Source organism: Crinia signifera, chromosome 5, assembly GCF_055691185.1.
Source record: "Crinia signifera chromosome 5, ASM5569118v1, whole genome shotgun sequence".
Taxonomy (NCBI): Eukaryota; Metazoa; Chordata; class Amphibia; order Anura; family Myobatrachidae; genus Crinia; species Crinia signifera.
In genome coordinates, this window is record NC_139221.1 from 295,682,951 (window position 1) to 295,707,056 (window position 24,106).

At 45.0% G+C, this 24,106-nt stretch overlaps 1 protein-coding gene across 6 annotated transcripts in view; it reads right to left on the bottom strand.

Moving 5' to 3' along the window:
* Nucleotides 1-24,106, bottom strand: part of CACNB2 (calcium voltage-gated channel auxiliary subunit beta 2) — a 275,681-nt gene that overhangs the window by 34,642 nt on the left and 216,933 nt on the right. The window lies entirely within an intron of this gene.

Here is a 24,106-nt window from a genome sequence, read left to right on the forward strand (position 1 = left end):
GACCTGCGTCCTAATTTCAGGAGCGACCCCAGCATTTGCGGTGTGAATGGGATATTAGAGTGAACCTGCCCCTCCATCTGCCATGATGGGACGAGGTTGTTTCATAGAAAAATACTGGGTAAATAATTCTAAAGATTTCATTTTTTTTGTTATTACTGAACAAGTTATGAACAAATATATTTTAAGGGTAATAAGTGCCATTTGTTTACATTCTAATCGTTTTTCTTCACGAAAGCTAACTTTTAAATAAAAAAAAATGTAAGTATCCTTTTGGCGCAACCTTCAGTAACCGATTGGCCAAGAGTGATGCACTGAGGTCTGCAGAAACTAACCGGAGTTGTTACAGTTATTATTACTCTGCTGTGTCCATATTAGTTTACTGCCTCTGTGGCAGAGATCTATTGCTGCCTAATGAATGATATTTCATTTCTATTGGCAGATAAAGTACAGTAACAGCTCCTGGTGGCAGACAGGAACACTATCCACATCACAGACCAAAGTGTCAGATTTCCTACTGGGTTCTGTGTAAAGCTGCAGTTGAATCCTGACAGTTTATTTTGTCTTCTATACCATGAAGCGCTTCATAGACTTTACAGCACCTTATAGATGAGCGATAGAGACATTTTATAATACATAATGGGACAGAATGTGAACTAAACACCACCCACTAATTGATTGGACCCAATAACTTAGTAGGGGCTTGGTAGACACCTATATGCCTTGTTACAGGGCCCTCTAAACCTATGAGCCCCAGAGCAATGGCACCCCCTCTATAGCTCTGCCCATTGCTACAAGCATCATCATTACCCTTGGCACTTGTACCTGCACCATACTAAGTGCAAGAGATCCATCAGGAACAGGCTTCTCTTTGACATAGGCATGACCCAGAACAGCTCTGAACTCAACCTACACGCCTTCCTATGAGACTGATCTCTTGACTGCATTTGCATGGGTGCGGCCCAATAATATCCATTTCAGGCAGAGAGAGGCATGACCAAGATCCACCGCGGAAGGCAGGAACGTGAATATTTGTTTCTGCATATGATAGAGGTCCAACAACAAAGACAGCACATATACATGCCGCCCTAGACAAGAGCCTACTGTGTCTTCATAGTAAATACAGTTCTGCTGGTAAGTAACAGTAATCTCCTATGAGAAGACTTCTCCAACTCAATCAGGAAAAAAGCCATTACAGATCCTGAACAAGGCAGTGGAACAAAATACTCTCCTAATACACTGGCTAAAATGAATATTCATTGATTCAATGTCTGACTTACTGAGTTCTTAACGGTACTGACTGTACTTTCCTGTTTGTATTAATTAATAACTAATCTCTATGCACTTTCCAAACAGACATTTTTTTTTTTCAATATGACAGACAAAATACGCAATGCAAGGTCATATTCATAGATTCCTGGCAGTGATTTCATTAAGATTAAACAAAGAAACACAATGGGAATGAAATTCGGATTTGGCAATATGCGAGCGGAATGTAAGCACTGCAATAGCAGTCAGTGAATGAATTACATACTGTAGCTACGTTGGATACTGCGCAGTATATTGAAAACTTAAGTGAATATTTAAACAACAGATGAAGGTGCAACAGATGTGTCTTGAATTAGTAAATGGGGAGGTATTATAATGGCATAGTGTCTTCAGGGCCGCCGAGAGGAATGGTGGGACCCGGTAAAATTTGGGGGCGTGGCCACTTCCCACGATTATGCCATACCCAAAAATGTTAAGGTGGGTGAAAAACACTCTGAAGTCGAGGGGGGTTGTTATTGCCCCCCCCCCCCCCCACTACCACCACCTCAGCAGCAGCACACACCTACAGCACATGCTGTAGGTGTGTGCTGCAGCTAGGGTGACCAACTCATCCCTTTAATCCGGGACACATATTAATTACACAGGTTCTGTGGCTGGCTTTCACCTGGTTTTAAACTGCCACACCTCAAGACTCCATTTCACCTGGTTTTAAACTGCCACAGAACCTGTGTAATTAATATGTGTCCTGGATTAAAGGGATGAGTTGGTCACCCTAGCTGCAGCTGCCCAGGACGGATGGAGTGGGAAAGGGGGGGTGTCAGACCATGGCCCCTGCCAGGCCCCTCCAGCAAGCCTGGGCCCGAGTAATTAGTATCTCCCCCCCCCCCCCTCTCGGCACCCCTGGGTGTCTTGAAAACACGGTAGGGGGAGATATATTAAATCTTTGAGAAATAAATGGACAAGTTGCCCAGAGCAACCATCTTCTAACGGAGGGGCAGATTCATTAAGCCAGGCAAAGTGATAAAGTGGCAGGTAATAATGCAGCAGCCAATCGGCTCCCAACTGCCAAGTTACAGGAGGGGTTTGAAAAAAAATGACAGTTACGAGCTGCTTAGCTGGTGCGTTATCACCAGCCACTTTATCACTTCACCAGGCTTATTATGCCCCTCTCTCTGCTAATTACTGTAAATGACAGAAGCTGATTTGTTGCTTTAGGCTCCACTTTTTGCACATGGTGCATACTTACCTACTTTTGATTAAAAGCCACACCTCTGACATCATCAAGCCCCGCCCCCACTTTGGTAAAATGATGCAATTTGCAGGGCGAACCAAACATTATGTGATTTGCGTAAATATTAGCTCTGCACCAAGGTGCTTATTCTGGTGCACTCGCAAAGGCAAATTCCTTCTCAAATGGATAAAACCATGTGCACTGCAGGTGGGGCAGATGTAACTTGTGCAGAGAGAATTAGATTTGGGTGCGGTTTTACTTCAAAGTAAGATCTATATTGCGGTGTAAAAATAAAGCAGTCAGTATTTTACCTGCACAGAAACAAAATAACTCACCTAAATCGAATTCTCTCTGCACATGTTACATCTGCCCAGTGGCGTAACAAGAGCCCCGCAAACCCGCAGTCACGGGGAGATGCTGAGTAAGTGTGGGTGCCGGGGGTCTGCGGGGCACTGCCTTACCCTGCTGGCGCTGCTTGCCGTTGCCGCCTGGTGCGTGGCCGGGACCCGCAGATCCTATTGGTTGGCTCCTGATCATAGAAAAAAAATAGCTCTTACAAAATGTCCGCCCCCTTATAGCAAACACTTTTTATAGGCCTCCTCTAGCATCTTATTTTTTACCGGGTGGGGGCACTGTTTATGTAGTTACGCTACTGCATCTGCCCCCCCTGCAGTGCACATGGTTTTGCCCATTTGAGAAGGAATTTGCCTTTGCGAGTGAATCAGAATAAGGGCCCAAATGCCAGTAATTATATCTCAGTCATCAACAAATCATTGAGCAAAGGCTGTGAATGCTTATGCACATGTGATTTCTTAGTTTTTTATTTTGAAAAAGTTTGCAAAAATCTCCCAAAACCTTTTTTTTTTTATCAAGCATACAACTGCTGAAAGTTCTGGTTTTCATGTTACTGACAATACTTTGTTTCCTAGGTAGATACTGGTACGCTGCAATCTGAAAATAGCACGCACGTCACTGGATATGGGGAGATTATTCATCTCACATATTTCAAAGCAAGAAACCTCTGGACTCGGACTTGTGAGAGCACACAGCTCAATAGGTTCGTCTGTCACTTACTAAGCCAACAGTTCAAAAACCTCTCTATAATACAACAGTCTAAAAAAGGAACAACGCAAAAACAGAAATAGAAAAAACTACTCCAGGGCATTGATGATGCATTGCTCAAATAAATACATAGAAACCAAACGTATTATTTTTGTCCTACTCAACTGACACCTGCAAAATTGTTTCCAGGCAGCTGGATGAGTAAATTTACTGTTCTATTGAAGATGGGATGTTGCCCATAGCAATTAATCAGATCTAGTATCTTCTAGAATAATGGTCAAATGACAAATGGTCCCCTTAATATCCTGAGCCAGCTAATACCCTGAGCAAGTTTAAAGGCCCGTACACACTGGGTGACTTTGAGCTGAAAGTCGCTCAAAACAGCAGGTTTGAGCGGCTTACAGCTCAAAGCCGCCCAGTGTGTATGCCCCAGCGATGAGCGGTGAGCGCTGCTGCGTCCTCCCGCAACATCGCCTGGAAAGCCGTTCATCTGCTGGTAAGCGATGCGCTATGCAAAGCCGTCCGCTCCCGGCTGATGGCGCCGGGCAGGGGGAAAGCCGCTCAGTGTGTATGCACTGAGCGGCTTTCCCCCCAGCGATGAACGTGATCATCACTGTCCATACACACTGGGCAGAGACGCCCAGTGTGTATGGACCTTTATCCCGGTAAATGTGCCACTTAGGGTTAAACAAAATCTAATACTCACTATATAAACCAACATACTGAAACTACCTAGCACTAGCATCCATTCCACCACCTACTGCTATACTTGGACTATACTCATCCACATCACTGACATATTTGATCACCATATACAGCGCATCCATATTCCGCAGAGGACATTTAAGTCCTTTGCAACTGTCCCTGCCACAGTCCAGCTTGCATTCTATATTCCCAACCACATGGACACACATGTACACTAAAGGCACACATACACTAGTCCGACTTGGCCACTTTTCCCCCGATTCCAACGGATGGGTCAGAGAAATCAGGTGAAAAGTGTCCTAATCGGATTTGTTTGACATCCAATCTGATGCTCGTTCCCATGCACGTCGGATTGGAGTTGGCGGTCGGACATGCTGCACATCTGAGCTCCGAACCCCTTCCAACGGTGGGGGAAGGGGTCTCATGCGATACATCACATGTCAAAGCACCGCATACGATGTATCGTATGCGAGCTTGCCGTCCCTGGAGGGTCCTGGGCAGCTCAAGGGGGAATGTCAGCAGCCAGTATGGTTTTGGCACGTGGAAAAAAACTGGGGAACCCAGAAGAAGCTTGGGCCAACACTGGAGAACACAGAAACTCCAAACAGATAACCATGACTGGGAATATTAAGCTCTTGACGTCAGTGCGGAGAGAGACAGAAATGTGATCCACAACGTCAACCAACATGGATATACTGCAAAACACAAACTTTCCATTCATAACACAAATCATAACACAAATCACAATTCTACCCACAGCATCCTTTAATATTGAAATAATTGATGATGAGGAAAAGAAGCTGAAGGCTACAGATAGGTTACAGATTTAAAAAATTGTGGTATAAATTTTTTTTTACTGGAACCACTGGATCCACCCCTCTGCATTTCTGTTTGACCCCAATATTATTTGCTACCTCTTCCCAGTCACCTCTAATCGTACAGTTGATGTCACAACAATGATTTGTCATTTTTATGTATATTTTCTTGACAATGCCAACTACGGCAATGACAGTCTGTACCCGACACATCACTTGTGCCTATTACTCATTTTTAAAATGTGTTCCAGGATGGAACGTTAAAGGGTAACTGCACATTCCTGTAATAACAGTTTTCTAAGTTTGAATTTATCCGTTATATTACAGGTATGTATCGTAAACGGTCTAAACTGAAAGCGGTTGATCCACAGCTGCTGCGGAACCGCAGGCTGCCGGAGGTCAGGTGTAACAGACGGAGCAGGTGATTGCCCCTCTGCCAGGTTTGTTTTAGGGGTTTAAGTCCCTCCCTGGTGAACGTCTTACTGACATGAATGACTGACATTGCCCTGACTAGGTTGTCAACAACTGTGGACTTTCTGGATCACTATATGCAGGGCCAGATTATGGTTTGTGTGGGCCTGGGCCAACTAACCGATGGGGCCTCATACAATCAAATTTACACTCTGTTCCTTTCCATGACTGATGATTTGAGATACCTGATTGGCCACAAAGATCTATTTTATGCAGATAAGGTTCGCATTGCTGTGCTCCGTCAGAGTGAGACTGGAGGAAGAATATCGGCGGCAATGTGGGGCCCCCAATGTGTGGGGTCCCCTAGGTGACCGCGCAGTCCGCCTTGCCTATAATCTGGCCCTGCTGTAAACAGCCATTACCCTCTTTTTACGATTTATGGCAATATAAGAACCTATGATCTTTGGATCCTTGCCAAGCAAAGACCACGGGGGACTGTTTCCAGAGGGCAGTCCCCCGTCTCAGCATCACCCACTATACTGGCTTTCTAGATAGTATTCCCTGGAGAACTAAAGACAACTGAGCTGCAAAATATCAATAAATGTGGGGATTACACGGAATAGACCCTCACACTTACTACAAAATAAATGTTAAACTGGATTCATCTCTGTGGTTTATGAATTGTTATTCTGCATCCAAGTGCACATGTTCCGTAAGTGCAGTAAGTAATGTAGGCGGCCTTTCCTCTCTACTCACTCTGGCTATGTCTTTAAGAGTCTGTAACCCGTACAAAGATCCAATGCACCATATAATGAAGCCACAGTATTAACTGCAGATGTTCCCATGTCTAATCCCCATAATACACCTAAGCTGCACACTGATCTCTTCATGTGTTGAAAGCTAAAACCAAAACACGTATGTGGATCTCTAGTTAGTGGCTGTGAAGGAAAGATAGATACAGTAGATAGATAGATAGATAGATAGATAGATAGATAGATAGATAGATCGATCTTAGTAAATTTACCCCTCAGAATCCCCATGGATCACAGTAAGCATTTGAATCCTACCCATAATCCTAACCCATCCTAACATAGCATAACCCTAGCAATCTCCACCCACAGCCAAACCAATCCCCCCACCCCTGTCACCCATTCCCAGTGACTAGCTCTAACCCCTGTACCTACTTTTGGGATCTGTTGTCAATCTGACCATTGGGATCCTGCTGTCTGTATTGTGACAGTCAGGATCCTGACTGCCAGGTTCCTGACCGCATCCCCTTATAGTGGGTCTGGGAGGAGGTATGCTCCAATGAAGGAGTCTGTAAAAGCAGCACATTTTGGTTTTCCTGTGCAAATTTCAACTGAGGCTAAGACGGGACCTCTATTTCACATGGGCTGTTGCTATGGGCAACTAATCAGAATCTACTTATTTATTAAGCAACTTCAAGAAGATAATAGATCGTATTATCTAAATACCTAAATATGATATTTGAAGTGTATGCTAATGCAGGGTTGCCGACTTTATAATTCTCCTCTCTGGGAGAAGCCCCGAGAGGAGAGTTCCAGCAGCAGCTCAAGGGGCGGGACTTAAGTGTGACGTCACTAACCCCGCCCCCATGATGACAAACTGCTGAATTCACGGATCTCCGTTGAGGGGGCGGGGCTAAAATGACACGATTGTGTCATTTTAGCTCTGCCCCCTCCTCTGAGACCCGAGGATTGCAGCATTTCCGCGATCCGGGGCACCGGGGGGGTCCCCCCTGAATCCGGGAGGGTTGCCCACCCTTCCGGGGGGCCGGGAACCCTGTGCTAATGCTACACTTTAATAACCCAAACAAGTAGAAGACAGATTTATTTTGCTGCTATCCTCCAAAGCACCCAATATCATTTCCCCAAATTGTTTTTTCAAATCTGTATTTGGTAGCTACAGTTAGAACGCGACACAATTATCAGCTGCGGTTCATGTGCAGCGATCACACATACATTTATAATAACATTTCTCCACTCCAGTTCCTCATCTACTTCTCAGCGCTGTTACATTTGTAGCTTCATTTATTTTGTATAGCTGTATATATTAATTATGGTGGAAGTAGGTCTGTAACCGAGAAACAACTGTTCTCATTTCGATGAAATGATTGAGCAGATGAAATATTGCAGTGTAGGTAACGTCGGAGCAATGGTAAGGAAGAGCCAGAAATGACCTGCAACAATGAGCCCTCCATATTATATGAAATGTGATATATCTGTACCAATATGTTCTTGCATTTAATAATAAACTGAGCAAAGGGAGATATAACAGTATAACAGGAATTCTGGCATAAGAAACAGCGCATAGCCTGCCGCCAGCTTACTGGGAACGCACTATGCTCAGGGTATCCGGACGACTGCTTGACAGAGTCTAGGTAGACAGACAACAGGCCAACACATGAAAAATGTCGACATGGACAAATGGTCGACTCTTGGTTGACACACATTTTTCATGATTTTTTTAAGCGAACTCGTCCTTACTTCACGATCCCAGAGGCCATATTTATTTATTTATTTATTTATTAACAGTTTCTTATATAGCGCATGCATATTACAGAGGATATTTGAACATTTGGTACTTGTGTACTAGTACGGCGCCCACGATAATTAGTCGCCCGATTTTTTATCGCATCGCATGCCATACACCTGATGGCATGCGATGCGATGCGATTTTGACCCATTTACGATATTAAATTGTATAAGCACCCTAATGGGTGCTTACAATGCTTAAATGCACCCCCACGCCCCCCCCCCCAAGTATAAACGTGAACCCGAAGCGTGGCGAGCGCAGCGAGCCCACGAGGGGTGGCGGTACGCGTCCTACGACCTTTTCATACCCCCACTATCCACGCCGGCGTTGAGTTGATTTTATAAAGTGTGGCGAGCGCAGCGAGCCACCGAGCCCGAAGCGTGGCGAGGATACCTGTGAAGCCCGCGAGGGGATGCGGATACCTGTGAAGCCTGTGAGGGGACGCAGATACCTGTGAAGGTATCCGCGTCCGCTCGCCACACTTTATAAAATCAACTCCACGCCGACGTGGATAGTGGGGGTATGAAAAGGTCATAGAACGCGTACCGCTGCGCTCGCCACGCTTCGGGTTCACGTTTATACTTGGGGGGTGGCGTGGGGGTGCATTTAAGCATTGTAAGCACCCATTAGGGTGCTTATACAATTTATAATCGCATCCCATCGCATTGTATGCCATATACAATGGCATACAATTTTTAAATTGTATGCCATTATAGAACATTGGCCGATATCGTGTCACATCGCATCGCATGCGATATGGTCTGCGATGCCATGGGTGCCGTGCTAGTACACAAGTACCGAACATTCACATCAGTCCCTGCCCCAGTGGAGCTTACAATCTATATTCCCTACCACATGTACACACACACACACACACATTCTAGGGTTAAGTTTTGTTGGGAGCCAATTAGCCTACCAGTATATTTTTGGATTGTGGGAGGAAACCGGAGTACCCGGAGGAAACCCACGCAAGTACGGGGAGAATATACAAACTCTGCACAGTTAGAGCCATTGTGGGGATCGAACCCATGACCTCAGCGCTGTGAGGCAGTAATGCTAACCATTACACCATCCATACTGCCCAAAAGTACGATATATAGAGAGAATATAATGCCCAAAGTATGGCGGGCGGACAAGGTACACTAATACAGTGTCCATGGTGGCATATGTCAACATGGACACCAAAACCCATGAAAACCTTGTGTTGCCCTTTTGTGGGAATTATCCTAGGATATGTCGACCTTTTTCAAGTGTTGACACCCCTGCTCGGTAAGAAACTAACAGTAATGACAGCTACAGCCAAATCAAAACAGTCAGGGTGAGATTTAATAGGATGAGAGATTCAGAAAGTGAGAGATTTGGGAAGAAATCTCCAGTTTTTTTAAAGCGGCAATCATTTACACTGCAAAACCAATTTGATTTTGCAGTGTGAATGATTGCCGCTTTAAAAAAACCTGGAGATTTCTTTCCAAATCTCTCACTTTCTGAATCTCTCATCCTATTAAATCTCACCCATAGTGTTTGGTGGCATATGATAAGTTAGATATCTGCTCCAATCAGTGTCACTTGTGTCATTACCTCCACCCTGCTAGTGCCATAGGTCCCTAATGAAGCTCTGGTGTCCATAGTAACGACCCCCCATCCAGTGGTATGAAAAAGCTACCCAGTGGCATTAACCCTCCACCACCCAGTGGCCATAGATTACCCTTCAGTGGACTGATTCAGCTTTGTTAGAACAGCAAAAAAAGAGCAAAACTATGTTTTACTGCCGGTGGGGCCAATGTAACGTGCAGAGAGGTTTATATTTGTGTGGGGTGCAATCCACCTGAAATCTAAATTGCAGTGTAAAAATAAAGCAGTGTAACATTTGTGGGCTCCATGCATAAGCAGCTAGTATGTACCCTGCACAGAAACAATATCAATGTATTTGCTCCCCTTACATTGCAACATGGTTTGTTCCAGACACAAAATTACTTTTTTTTTTTTGCTTTGCTGAAACTGGCCCTAAGAATCCTAATACCCCTTTCAGATCGCACCTAATTACCGGGTTCATGTCGTTTTGTTGCCGGTTCGATCCTGTTATACAGTAGGTGCAATCTCGTAGGGCTTACCGGGACCAGCAACGCGGCATTTCGAAGCGGTAAAAAAGCAGGGTCCTTACTGGTTTGTTGACGGGTTGCTGTGCAGTGTGAACTGGTTAACCAGGTTGAGCGACCCTGTTCCCATTCACACTGATGGAGGAGGCAGTGCTCGGATCAGTGCCCACTCCAAACGCGGCCACCTCCCTCTCCCTCGATGGTGCTTTGCCCCGCCCCTGCATGAGGTCAGCAACCCGGGTCGGTGAAGGGGTCTAAATACAGCAAAATGCAGGGTCGCACCGGGACTGAGCCGTTTCAAAGTCCCAGTGGAATTTCCCCTCCTCCCCTATACAGTTCACAGGGGATCTGGTCTTTGGGTTGACATACATTAGTTTGACAGTCAGTCAACCACTATTGGTCGATATGCAGATCAACATGGACAGCGAGTCAACTCAAGCAAACGGTCAACATGGCAATGGTGGACACATAAAAATTTTGACAAGAGTTTTCACAATTTTTTTACGTTTGTGAACATTTTCATACATTCCCATCCACGAGGACTACAATTGGGAATGGTAAAGAATGCAGAGTGTGATGGTAGTGGAGGGCATGTGGAACAGTATTTGGGGGTCCAGGTGCTTAAATCTAGACAATGACACTAAAAAAAGCAGAAATAAACCCGTCAACCTTATCATCTCTCGACCACCATTTCTGCATTGATAGTTTGCTGAGTATCGATTAGTCCATGATGCCTGAGTATCACACCCATGGTAACATGAATCCTATGAGAAACATGGGAGGTAGAACAGGACCCTCTGGAAGGCCACCTGGCAGTGCCACTGATGATAAGTATACTCCTGAGGACACTCTCTGTGACCCAACTAAGGTCTGTTCCGTCCAGTCCACAGTCAGGCAGTTGATTAGAATGTTGTGGTATCAAATATAACATCTGTTCAGTTATTTAGAACTCAGCCAGGACATATCCTGTGAGAGAACACTGGCGATGACAATATTAATGGTCCCTGCTCATTCTTTATTCTACCAGCGCGCACCGCTATCACTGGTCCCTACACACATCGATATAGAGTAATTTTCTAAGCAATCCAGTCAGATCCCTTAGAAAATGGCTAAAAATTGCTATGTGTGTAGGCCCCATAAATCTGCCTGCCCAGTGTAGCCTACATGGCATCCTGCACCGATCATACTACATACATTCCCAGGGTTCTGACCCCAATGCTGGTACAAATGCGGGCGCACAGGCTTATTCCTCCATATATGTTGGTCATGCCCCAAGATAGATAAATGTCGGGATGAGATCACACCCTTTAGATTGAAGATATCAATCACACAGATCCCCCAAAATCCTAAGCGTTTGCTAGAACCATTGTTCCCAGGTCCACGTAAACACTTTAACAAAGAGGCTTCCACATCCTGAATGCTGCTGGGTGGGAACAGACCGGATCATGGAAGGGAAGACCGCTCTCATTATTACTGTGGGTCATATCACATCGCGGACTCAGCAACTACACGTCCCAGCATGCCTTGCCATAGTTTAGGCATTCCCTAATAGCAAAATTGTGGCAAGGCATGACGGGACGTGTAGTTTCACAACAGCTGGAGGGCCATAGTTTGGATAGGCCTGCCCTAACTTGTTATGCTGCTTTCACACCACAAAACCTGCTTAGACCAGGTATTTAAAACGTTTTTTAAAACGGGTCAGGGCAAGTTTAACCCCTTTCACACCGTATCTAAATACCTGGTCTAAAGCAGGTTTGCGGTGTGAAAGCAATAGTGAAAGCGGTATGGTCTGGGGCTGGGCAGCTTCCCCATCTTAACATTAGTGAGGGCTTATTCACTGTGCCCCCCCCCCCGGTGCCCGGGTTTATCATTCCATTTACCTTGGTGGATGCCATGCTGGGCAGGTGAGCGGAGGTGGTGGTCCTCCATGCCCCGCACTGTGGTGGTTCCTGTGTGCCGGTGCACCAGATGGGGACCCCTGCCCTGGTGCTGCAGAGTGCCGGCGCTGTGCAGCTCCTCCCTGCTGACCCGGCCACAGAGCACAGGGAGCGTGACCTGAGGGGGAGCGTGACCAACGAAGCGGGCTGCGCTGGGTGCTGGAGCCGGCTATCCAGACGCTGGAGCCTGGAGGTAGGGACACGGGGAACAGCAGCCAGCCACCCAGCCCCACAGCCCGGATCCTACCCGGGCAGGGTAGCGCAACGCAGGGAAGGGAATAGTCGCACTGGGGGCAGGGGGTCCCTGCAGTGTATGATCAGTCGCGGGGTCCCTGCAGCTACTAGTTCGCATCCGCTGCAGGGACCCCGCCACTGATGTAACATACACTGCAGGGACCCCCTGCCTCCAGTGGTGGGTGGGGGGGAGAGGAATCCCGTTTCACACCCGTTCTGACACCAAAAAAACAGGTCTGAAACGGGTAGGACCCTGCTTTTTTACCGTTTCCAAAAAACGTTTTTTTTTTAAACGGTAAAATCACTCTGCCCCTTTCAGACCGCACATATTACCGTTTTAAAACGGTTAAAAATCGGCAAAATACCGTTTTTTTAGTGCGGTCTGAAAGGGGCATTAGATTGGTCCACCGGTCACATCCGGCCTAAGTTGTGGCAAATGAAGAGCTTTTGAAAACTGCTTTAAGTTACCATCAAGTGCAGTAGCCTATAGCATAGGATGCGAATACCTTGAAAGAACTGGTATGAGAATTGCACTAATCACAAATGTACATTGACTTATTTATAGCAGTATCTCATCACTATGCTGCCAATGTCAGTCTAGATTCAGATCAAGAGGCAGTAGACGGCAGAGCCATAAATAGCATCAATGACGCACAGAGTCGTCTTAAAAACGGGGCCCTGCTTTTATCGTGGTCTGGTATTGTCAGGTAAATATCCATCTGCTTCTTTGTACTTGAATGCAAACGTGTAACAGAAAGACTAATCAGGCTTCCTTAAAAAGCAATGTACAATAGGGGCAATCCAGCAGCCGCAATGTAGCTGTCCTTGTATGCTTCTCTGCTTCTCTTAATGGAACTCACTGTGGCTGAAAGGGACAGAGGGAAACGGTCACCTGAGAAAGTGACTTTTACAGATGCATGCTCCATAAATCCATATACCGTATAATAAGCAACATTGCGGAGCAATCTAGATGCCAGACATATTCTGCTACCCATCTAGAGCAAACCCCATCTTTATCAGGAATCAAACCACCCCCAACCCCCAACTCCAGCAGCCATTATGCGAATGTCTTGCCAAGGGCCCATGGGGCCTGCGGCAGGCACTGCTGCTCAGCACAAAATAAGGACTGATATTGTGTATCATTGGAGACGGGAGAGTGCATAGGTGAGGCTTCTGGGTGGACATGCATACAATCCACCCAGAAACCTCACTTACTGTACGTAGCCATTACCTATCGTAGCATCTTACATTCACAGCAAGGGCGTAACTACCATAGGTGCAAGGGGTGCAGCTGCTAAAGGGCCCCGAGCTGAAGGGGGCCCATCTTTACTGTCTAACTAATATGTTTTATATACATTTATCACCATCAGTCGCTAAATAGGGGACCCTTACAAACTTTTGCTATGGGGCCTAGGAATATCTAGTTACACTCCTGATTTACAAACGGAAGCCTCAGCCTCTCTTCTCCTATGAAGGATGATATGAGGGGGCAAGGGGCACCACACCTATGTATTACAGAGGCAATGCTTGGTATGGATGTCAGTTCTGGACAGTAGAATAGAGGGCAGACCTGTCATCCTTAACCCCTTCATGACAGAGCCAGTTTGTGCCTTCATGACAGAGCCCTTTTTTTCAAATCTGACATGTCTCACTTAAGTGGGGATAACTTTTTTTTGCTTTTACTTATCCCAGTGATTTTGAGATTGTTTTCTCGTGACATATTGTACTTCAAGTTAGTGGTAAATTTGGGTCGATACAGTCTGTGTTTTTTTGTGAAAAATACCAAAATATCGTGAAAAAATGGAAAATTTAGCAATTTGCAAAATGTTAAATTTTCTGCTTGTGAGACAAATAATCATACCACTCAAAATAGTTAATAACTAACATAGACCATATGTCTACTTTATGTTTCCATCATTATTTCAACTTCCTTTTAATTTTTTTGGACACTAGGAGGCTTACAAAATGAATAGCAAATTCTCAAATTTTCAAGAAAATTTCAAACACTGATTTTTTTAGGGATCAGTTCAGTTCTGATGTGACTTTGAGGGACTTGTATGTGAGACACCCCCATAAATGATGCCATTTCAAAAACTGCACCCCTCACAGTATTCAAAACAGCATTTTGGAAGTTTGTTAACCCTTTAGGTGTTTCACAGGAATTAAAACAAAGTGTAGGTGAAATTTCAAAATTTCTTTTTTTTTGCAGAGTTTCAATTTTAATACATTTTTCTAACGAATACAGTAGATTTTACTAGAGAAATGTGACTAAAAATTGATTCCCCCAATTCTTTTGTTTTCAAAAATATCCTATATGTGGCCCTAGTGTGCACGTTGACCAAACCACAGGCTTCATAATAGAAGGAGCACCTACTTGATTTTGGAGCCTCCTTTTTATGAGATTTTTTTTTAGGCACCATGTAGGTTTCTAGGCACCATAAGTGCTAAAAGTTAGGAACCTCCCCCACAAGTCACCCCATTTTGCAATCTACACCCCTCAGGGAATTCATCTAGGGGTATAGTGTACATTTCAAACCCCCAGGGGTTTCACCAATTTTGGTACAACTGGGATGTGAAAATGGAAAATTACATTTTTTTACACAAACATGCAGTTCTGGCTCAAAATTTTTCATTTTCACAAGGTATGAAGGAGAAAAAGCACCCCAAAATCTGTGCCCCAATTTCTCCCGAGTACGGCAATGCCTCACATGTGACCAAAAAATACCAGTTGGGTGCATGGCAGGACTCAGAAGGGAAGGAGTGTTTTTGGGATTTTGCAGCACAGATTTTGGTGGAATGAATGGTGGGTGCTATGTTGCACCAATACAGTGGAACCCCCCCACAAGTCACCCCATTTAGCAAAGTACACCCCTCAGGGAATTCATCTAGGGGTATAGTGTACATTTCAAACCCCCAGGGGTTTCACCAATTTTGGTACAACTGGGCTGTGAAAATGAAAAATTACATTTTTTTACACAAACATGCACTTCTGGCTCAAGATTTTTCATTTTCACAAGGAATGAAGGAGACAAAGCACCCCAAAGTCTGTGCCCCAATTTCTCCCGAGTATGGCAATGCCTCACATGTGACCAAAAAATACCAGTTGGGCGCATGGCAGGACTCAGAAGGGAAGGAGTGATTTTTGGATTTTGCAGCTCAGATTCTGGTGGAATTTTGGTGGGTGCTATGTCGCATTAGCAAGACCCCCCAAGCACCAATACAGTGGAACCCCCCCACAAGTCACCCCATTTTGCAAACTACACCCCTCAGGGAATTCATCTAGGGGTATAGTGTACATTTCAAACCCCCAGGGGTTTCACCAATTTTGATACAAGTGGGCAGTGAAAATGAAAAATTACATTTTTTTACACAAAAATGCAGTTCTGGCTCAAAATTTTTCATTTTCAGAAGGTATGAAGGAGAAAAAGCACCCCAAAATCTGTGCCCCAATTTCTCCCGAGTACGGCAATGCCTCACATGTGACCAAAAAATACCAGTTGGGTGCATGGCAGGACTCAGAAGGGAAGGAGTGATTTTTGGATTTTGCAGCTCAGATTCTGGTGGAATTTTGGTGGGTGCTATGTCGCATTAGCAAGACCCCCCAAGCACCAATACAGTGGAACCCCCCCACAAGTCACCCCATTTTGCAAAGTACACCCCTCAGGGAATTCATCTAGGGGTATAGTGTACATTTCAAACCCCCAGGGGTTTCACCAATTTTGATACAAGTGGGCAGTGAAAATGAAAAATTACATTTTTTTACACAAAAATGCAGTTCTGGCTCAAAATTTTTCATTTTCAGAAGGTATGAAGGAGAAAAAGCACCCCAAAATCTGTGCCCCAATTTCTCCCGAGTACGGCAATGCCTCACATGTGACCAAAAAATACCAGTTGGGTGCATGGCAGGACTCAGAAGGGAAGGAGTGATTTTTGGATTTTGCAGCTCAGATTCTGGTGGAATTTTGGTGGGTGCTATGTTGCATTAGCAAGACCCCCCAAGCACCAATACAGTGGAACCCCCCCACAAGTCACCCCATTTTGCAAAGTACACCCCTCAGGGAATTCATCTAGGGGTATAGTGTACATTTCAAACCCCCAGGGGTTTCACCAATTTTGATACAAGTGGGCAGTGAAAATGAAAAATTACATTTTTTTACACAAAAATGCAGTTCTGGCTCAAAATTTTTCATTTTCAGAAGGTATGAAGGAGAAAAAGCACCCCAAAATCTGTGCCCCAATTTCTCCCGAGTACGGCAATGCCTCACATGTGACCAAAAAATACCAGTTGGGTGCATGGCAGGACTCAGAAGGGAAGGAGTGATTTTTGGATTTTGCAGCTCAGATTCTGGTGGAATTTTGGTGGGTGCTATGTCGCATTAGCAAGACCCCCCAAGCACCAATACAGTGGAACCCCCCCACAAGTCACCCCATTTTGCAAAGTACACCCCTCAGGGAATTCATCTAGGGGTATAGTGTACATTTCAAACCCCCAGGGGTTTCACCAATTTTGATACAAGTGGGCAGTGAAAATGAAAAATTACATTTTTTTACACAAAAATGCAGTTCTGGCTCAAAATTTTTCATTTTCAGAAGGTATGAAGGAGAAAAAGCACCCCAAAATCTGTGCCCCAATTTCTCCCGAGTACGGCAATGCCTCACATGTGACCAAAAAATACCAGTTGGGTGCATGGCAGGACTCAGAAGGGAAGGAGTGATTTTTGGATTTTGCAGCTCAGATTCTGGTGGAATTTTGGTGGGTGCTATGTCGCATTAGCAAGACCCCCCAAGCACCAATACAGTGGAACCCCCCCACAAGTCACCCCATTTTGCAAAGTACACCCCTCAGGGAATTCATCTAGGGGTATAGTGTACATTTCAAACCCCCAGGGGTTTCACCAATTTTGATACAAGTGGGCAGTGAAAATGAAAAATTACATTTTTTTACACAAAAATGCAGTTCTGGCTCAAAATTTTTCATTTTCAGAAGGTATGAAGGAGAAAAAGCACCCCAAAATCTGTGCCCCAATTTCTCCCGAGTACGGCAATGCCTCACATGTGACCAAAAAATACCAGTTGGGCGCATGGCAGGACTCAGAAGGGAAGGAGTGTTTTTTGGATTTTGCAGCACAGATTTTGGTGGAATGAATGGTGGGTGCTATGTTGCATTACCAATACAGTGGAACCCCCCCACAAGTCACCCCATTTTGCAAAGTACACCCCTCAGGGAATTCATCTAGGGGTATAGTGTACATTTCAAACCCCCAGGGGTTTCACCAATTGTGGTACAACTGGGCTGTGAAAATGAAAAATTACATTTTTTTTACACAAAAATGCAGTTCTGGCTCAAAATTTTTCATTTTCACAAGGAATGAAGGAGACAAAGCACCCCAAAGTCTGTGCCCCAATTTCTCTCGAGTACGGCAATGCCTCACATGTGACCAAAAAATACCAGTTGGGCGCATGGCAGGACTCAGAAGGGAAGGAGTGATTTTTGGATTTTGGAGCACAGATTTTGGTGGAATGAATGGTGGGTGCTATGTTGCATTACCAATACAGTGGAACCCCCCCACAAGTCACCCCATTTTGCAAAGTACACCCCTCAGGGAATTCATCTAGGGGTATAGTGTACATTTCAAACCCCCAGGGGTTTCACCAATTGTGGTACAACTGGGCTGTGAAAATGAAAAATTACATTTTTTTTACACAAAAATGCAGTTCTGGCTCAAAATTTTTCATTTTCACAAGGAATGAAGGAGACAAAGCACCCCAAAGTCTGTGCCCCAATTTCTCCCGAGTACGGCAATGCCTCACATGTGACCAAAAAATACCAGTTGGGTGCATGGCAGGACTCAGAAGGGAAGGAGTGATTTTTGGATTTTGCAGCTCAGATTCTGGTGGAATGAATGGTGGGTGCTATATGGCATTAGCAAGACCCCCGAAGCACGGTGAAATGATGAACCTAATAATCCATAGATGTGTGGTATATTTTGAAACACTCCTTCATACATAGGCCGGGTTTGTCGGGGCAAGTTTCACAGTGGAAAATAGTTTCCTTTCTTATTCCCTTTTTATAGCAAACTTTGCACCTTTTTTGTGTCCTGCCCTTTCTTGCAGTGGAGGGGATTTCGTTGGGAAAATGCTGCCCTGGTACAATACGGGGGCCAGTACTAGAAGTACTGGGGCCCTCTGCCTGCTGGTTCCCAAATACTAGGCCCTTTATGACTTCCTCTTGAAAGTGCATAAATGTCCCCCTCTGGCCGGTTGAACGGAATAGCACGTAAGCGTTATACAGTGCCATCTGGATGATATACACGGCCAGCTTCTTGTACCAGATATTTGTTTTCCGCAGGGCACTGTACGGCTTCAGTACCTGATCTGAAAGATCCACTCCGCCCATGTACTTATTGTAATCTAGGATACAATTTGGTTTTGAGGTGTGGGTACTGGTACCTCGTACAGGGATGGAGGTGGTACTGTCTCCATGAATTGTTGTCAGTATAAGGACATCCCTCTTGTCCTTATATTTGACCAACAACATATTTTCGGTGCATATTCCCCTGCTTTCACCCCTTCTTAGTACTTGGGCAATGTGCGTTTTGGGGAGGCCTCTTTGGTTCTTGCGCACAGTACCGCAAGCTGCTGTACCTCTTGAACCAAGGGCCTTAAACAGGGGGATGCTGGTGTAAAAGTTATCCACATAGAGGTGATAACCTTTATCCAGGAAGGGGTGCACTAAATCCCAGACAATTTTTCCACTAACACCTACGAGGGAGGGGGGGCATTCTGGCGGTTCAATTCTTGAATCCTTCCCTTCATATACCCTAAACTTGTGGGTGTACCCTGTGGTGCTTTCACACAGCTTATACATTTTTATGCCATACCTTGCCCTCTTACTGGGAAGGTACTGGCGGAATTTAACCCTTCCTTTAAAATGTATAAGGGACTCGTCGATACTAATACATTTATCAGGGATGTATAGCTCTGCAAATTTGGCACTGAAATGATCAATGACCGGCCTGACTTTGAATAGCCTGTCAAAGGTGGGATCATCTCTGGGTGGGCACTGTGCATTATCAGTGTAATGTATAAATTTATGGATTGCCTCAAAACGAGCCCGGGGCATGGCCATACGGTGAAATGGGGTGCTGTACAGAACATCTGTACTCCAATATTGCCTAATTTGTGGCTTTTTTACTATGCCCATATGTAACACCAGACCCCAAAACGTCATCATCTCTACTGCATCTACAGGGGTCCACCTAGCAAATGATGACGTGGGGTTTTGAGCAATAAACTGCTGGGCATATAAATTAGTTTGGTCCACCATTAAATTTATAAAATCATCAGAGAAAAATAATTTGAAAAAGTCAATTTCTCTGAGACCTGTTGAATCAAATTGGATTCCTGGGATGGCCAAAAACTCAGGAACCTGGGGCTCAAAATTGTCTGGTGGTGGGGTCCATACGAGATCAATTATTGGGGGGGGGGTCTCAGCTGCTCTACGGGGGCGTCTTTGAGGGGGTCCCTCATCATCAGAGGAGGAAGAGGAGCTTAAGACAAATCCTTCAAATTCCCCGCTTGCCTCACTGGCTGTGTCAGAGTCAGAGGCAAGCATGGCATATGCCTCCTCCACCGAATACATTCTCCTGGATGACTGGGACGACATTTGGGATGACATTTGGGATGCCATTTATATTTTTGTGTTACTGGTAGTGAAATGTTTCAACACGTGTATAGTGTAGGGGGGGGTACAAACTTTATTTCAACCCGGGGGGTATGTAGTGTGTAGTGTGTATGTAGTGCAGAAAAAAAAAAATAAAAAAAAAAATTGAAGGGGTTCAAAAAAAAAAAAAAATGGAAGGGGTTAAAAAAAAAAAAATGGAAGGGGTTAAAAAAAAAAAAAATGGAAGGGGTTAAAAAAAAAAAAAATGGAAGGGGTTAAAAAAAAAAAAAGGTCCTGCGCCAAAAATTGAGCACAGATGTTGGTCAGTAACGTCCGTCACTGAACAGCGCTCAAAGGCAACAGGAATTTGATCCAAAAAAAAAAAAAAAATAGATCAACCCTGTGCCGAAAAAGCTGATCAGTGATGTACGTCACTGATCAGCGCACAGTGGCCACAGGACACACACAAAATCACAGTGTGTGTAAAAAAAAAATGTAAAAAAGACCCCACAGCACTCACAAAAAATAAAAAAAGGTGATCAGTGATGCGACACTGATTACCAGTGAGGGGCAGCAGGTGCACAACCTTTGGTGGTACTGACAGGTATATATAAAAAAAAAAACCTCTGTACCCCCAAAAAGTTGCTGATCACCTCAGATATAGTGATCAGCACAAAAGGCGGGGGCAGCAGACACAAAATTTAGCACTCTCTATCACTCTCTGTCACTATCTCTCTCTATCTCTCTATCTCTCACTATCTATCACTCTATGACACTGCAGCAGCAGCACTGACAGGTATATCTATATATAAAAAAAAACCTGCGCCCCCAAAAAGTTGCTGATCAGTTAATTTATACTGATCAGCACAAAAGGGGGGGCAGCAGTCAGTTATATAAAAAATATATAGCACAATCTGTCACTATCTCTCTCTCTCTATCTCTCTCTATCTCTCTCTATCTATCTATAGCTCTATCACACTGCAGCAGCACAAAATATAGCACTAGGCCTCTCTATCTCTCTCTATCTCTCTCTATCTCTTTCAGTTATATAAAAAATATATAGCACAATCTGTCACTATCTCTCTCTCTATCTCTCTCTCTCTATCTCTCTCTATCTCTCTCTATCTCTCTCTATCTCTCTATCTATAGCTCTATCACACTGCAGCAGCACAAAATATAGCACTAGGCCTCTCTATCTCTCTCTATCTCTCTCTATCTCTCTCTCTCTAACTCTCTCTCTATCTAATAAATCGCAGCAGCACAAGATGTCACAGGATGTCACAAGATGTCACAAGCATAAGCAATATCAATGATCAGGTAAGTATTTTGGATGGGTTCTGGTCAGTATAGGCGGCAGCTGGGCACGGTGACCGCACTGCACGCTATTCCAGACCGGAATGGCGTCTGCAGTGCAGTCACCGTTAGTTTAAACCCCCCTCCATGGCTGTGATTGGTCCGTCGGTCCGACGAACCAATCACGGCCTTTGGGGGCGGGAGGGGTGAGGTGGGGTGACACCAGTGTCACCCTTACACCCCGCGGTGATTGGTGCTGTACTTTACAGCACCAATCACCTCCGATCCCGTGTCACCGGCGAACGTTATTCGCCGGTGACACAGAAAACGCTGTGAATGGCTGTTCACAATGAACAGCCAATCACAGCGATCGCCGACGGGGGGGCGGCATCGCAGCCCCCCCTGGGCATGCACGGACATGTCTGCTGTCAGGGACAGCAGACATCGTCCCTCTGTCACTGCGTCTCTAGACGCAGTGACAGTTTTAAGCCATGACGTATATATACGTCAACGGTCGGGAAGTACTTCCCGGCCATGACGTATATATACGTCAAATGTCGTGAAGGGGTTAATAATCCAGTTTAATAAAGTCTTTGCGGGCTGATGTCCAGGTGCATAACTACCATAGCTGAAGGGGGCCCATCTTTACTGTCTAAGGGCCAGATGCACTAAGCGTCAAAAGTGATAAAATGGTGGGTGATAACCAACCAACCAATCAGCTCCTAACTCCCATGTCACAGACTGTGGGCAGGATGCACTAAGATTCACAGCCACAGTCCGCCACACATCGCCGGCTACCGCATAGATAATTATCGCATATGCACTAACATACAGTATGTGATGATTATTGCAAAGGACAGCTCTTGCATTAAGAACTCTCCATTGCATTGCGGCGGCAATGTGCAGCGGGTCCCAGGCAGCTCCCCAGCAGCATCGCGCCCTTTGTTTGAAAAATGTCAGGCAGGAACTGATTGGGAATGTGGATGGTATTTTCGCCAGCACTTAGGTCGACAGTCATTAGGTCGACACCGTTGGGTCGACAGATGGCACGGTCAACAGGTGTCTAGGTCGAGATGGGTGAAAGTCGATAGGTGTCAAGGTCGACATGGGTTTAGGTCGACACAGCGTTAGGTCAACATGGGTTAGGTTGACAGGTCGGAATGTCGACATGGGTTTTTTACTGCTTTTTTTTACCCGAATGTCGACACAGTGGACATGGACACAGTTGGAAGTCAACCGCAGCCCCTCGCTACGCTTGCCATGCTTCGGGCACGGTGCCTTGCTGCGCTCGGCACACTATTTTATTCTCCCACCACGCCCTAGTGGATGGTAGGGCATGAAATACCGCCTGCCGGCACATGTTGGCTCAAAAAAACAGTAATAAAAAACCCTGTCGACCTTCATCCATGTCGACCTAGACACATGTCGACCCAACGGTGTCGACCTAATGACTGTCGACCGAAGTGCTGTCAACAATATGACCGTATCCCCTGATTGGTTGGTAGTTTATCACTCTCCATTTTATCACTTTTGAGGCTTAGTGCATCTGGCCCTAAGTAATATGTTTTGTATACACTAATCGCTATGAGTTGCTAAATAGGGGCCTTTACAAACGTATGCTGTGGGGCCTATGAAATTCTAGTTACGCCCCTGGGCACAGGATAGGAGCGCTGAACGGGGACAGTACCTCCGGGTTCAGAGTTACAGAAAGGCATTCGTTTTAACTAGAGACTAGTTTAATTATTATTGTGTTTGTTTGTTTGTTTGTTTGTTTGTTTGTTTAATTGGTAGGAAGATATTTCATATAAAATTGTGTCCTACCGAAATAAGTACATTTTCTATAGGTCTGGGTCCTCAGGCAGCGCTAGAAGCAGAGATTTCCGCCTGACCCTGTACATGACATCTACAATGTTTATTAATCTGAAACAAGCTAATACGGGGCTGCATGCCCTGGGAAACGTCTATCGTCTTTTTTGGAAACTGCTAAATTTGTCTTGTGGAAAAGGGCATTGGAAAACATCTCTAGTCTTTTGCTGTATCAGTGTGCTCTGCTCTAGCTGTAACAGTATTCTAATAAAGCCCATTAATTAACACGTCCTATAGCTTACTGGCTAGAGCAGTGTGCCGGGTACATTGGTGAGAGTTCCCACAGAACACTAATGTATACCACAGATTACTAAGGATTGTGAATGCTGCAGACAACGCTGAATTGGGCACAAAGCAAAAGCTGGTCAGAAAGTGTATGAGGTAAATTTACTAAAGCTTCTTAAAACGAAAAGAAAATGATAGACGGAATATGACCGGTTGCTCTGGGCAACAGCACCTCTTCTTATTTTTGGAAGCTTTAGTAAATGTATCCCTATGTGTACATGTACGGTACATTCCCTTAAGGTCAAAGTTCACAAGGTTTAAAGTAACACCTGTGTTTACAAGGTCTAAATGGGGAATGTGATCATTTGGTCTACAGCAATTTGGTTGACAAGCATTAGGTCGACACCATAAGGTCGACATGGGGATAGGTCGACATAGTTCTAGGTCAACATAGTTCTAGGTCGACATGGTTCTAGGTCGACATGGCTTTAGGTCAACATGTTCTAGGTCGACAGTCAAAAGGTCGACATGGGGTTTTCATTGTTTTTTTACCCGAATGTCGACACAGTCGACATGGATACAGTTTGAAGTGCACCGCGTCCCCTCGCTCGCGATGTTTCGGGCACGGTGCCTCACTGTGCTCGCAATGACTGTTGACCTAGACCATGTTGACCTAATGCTTGCGTCGACCTAATAACCTGTCGACCTAAAGCCATGTCGACCTAGAACCATGTTGACCTTCGCCA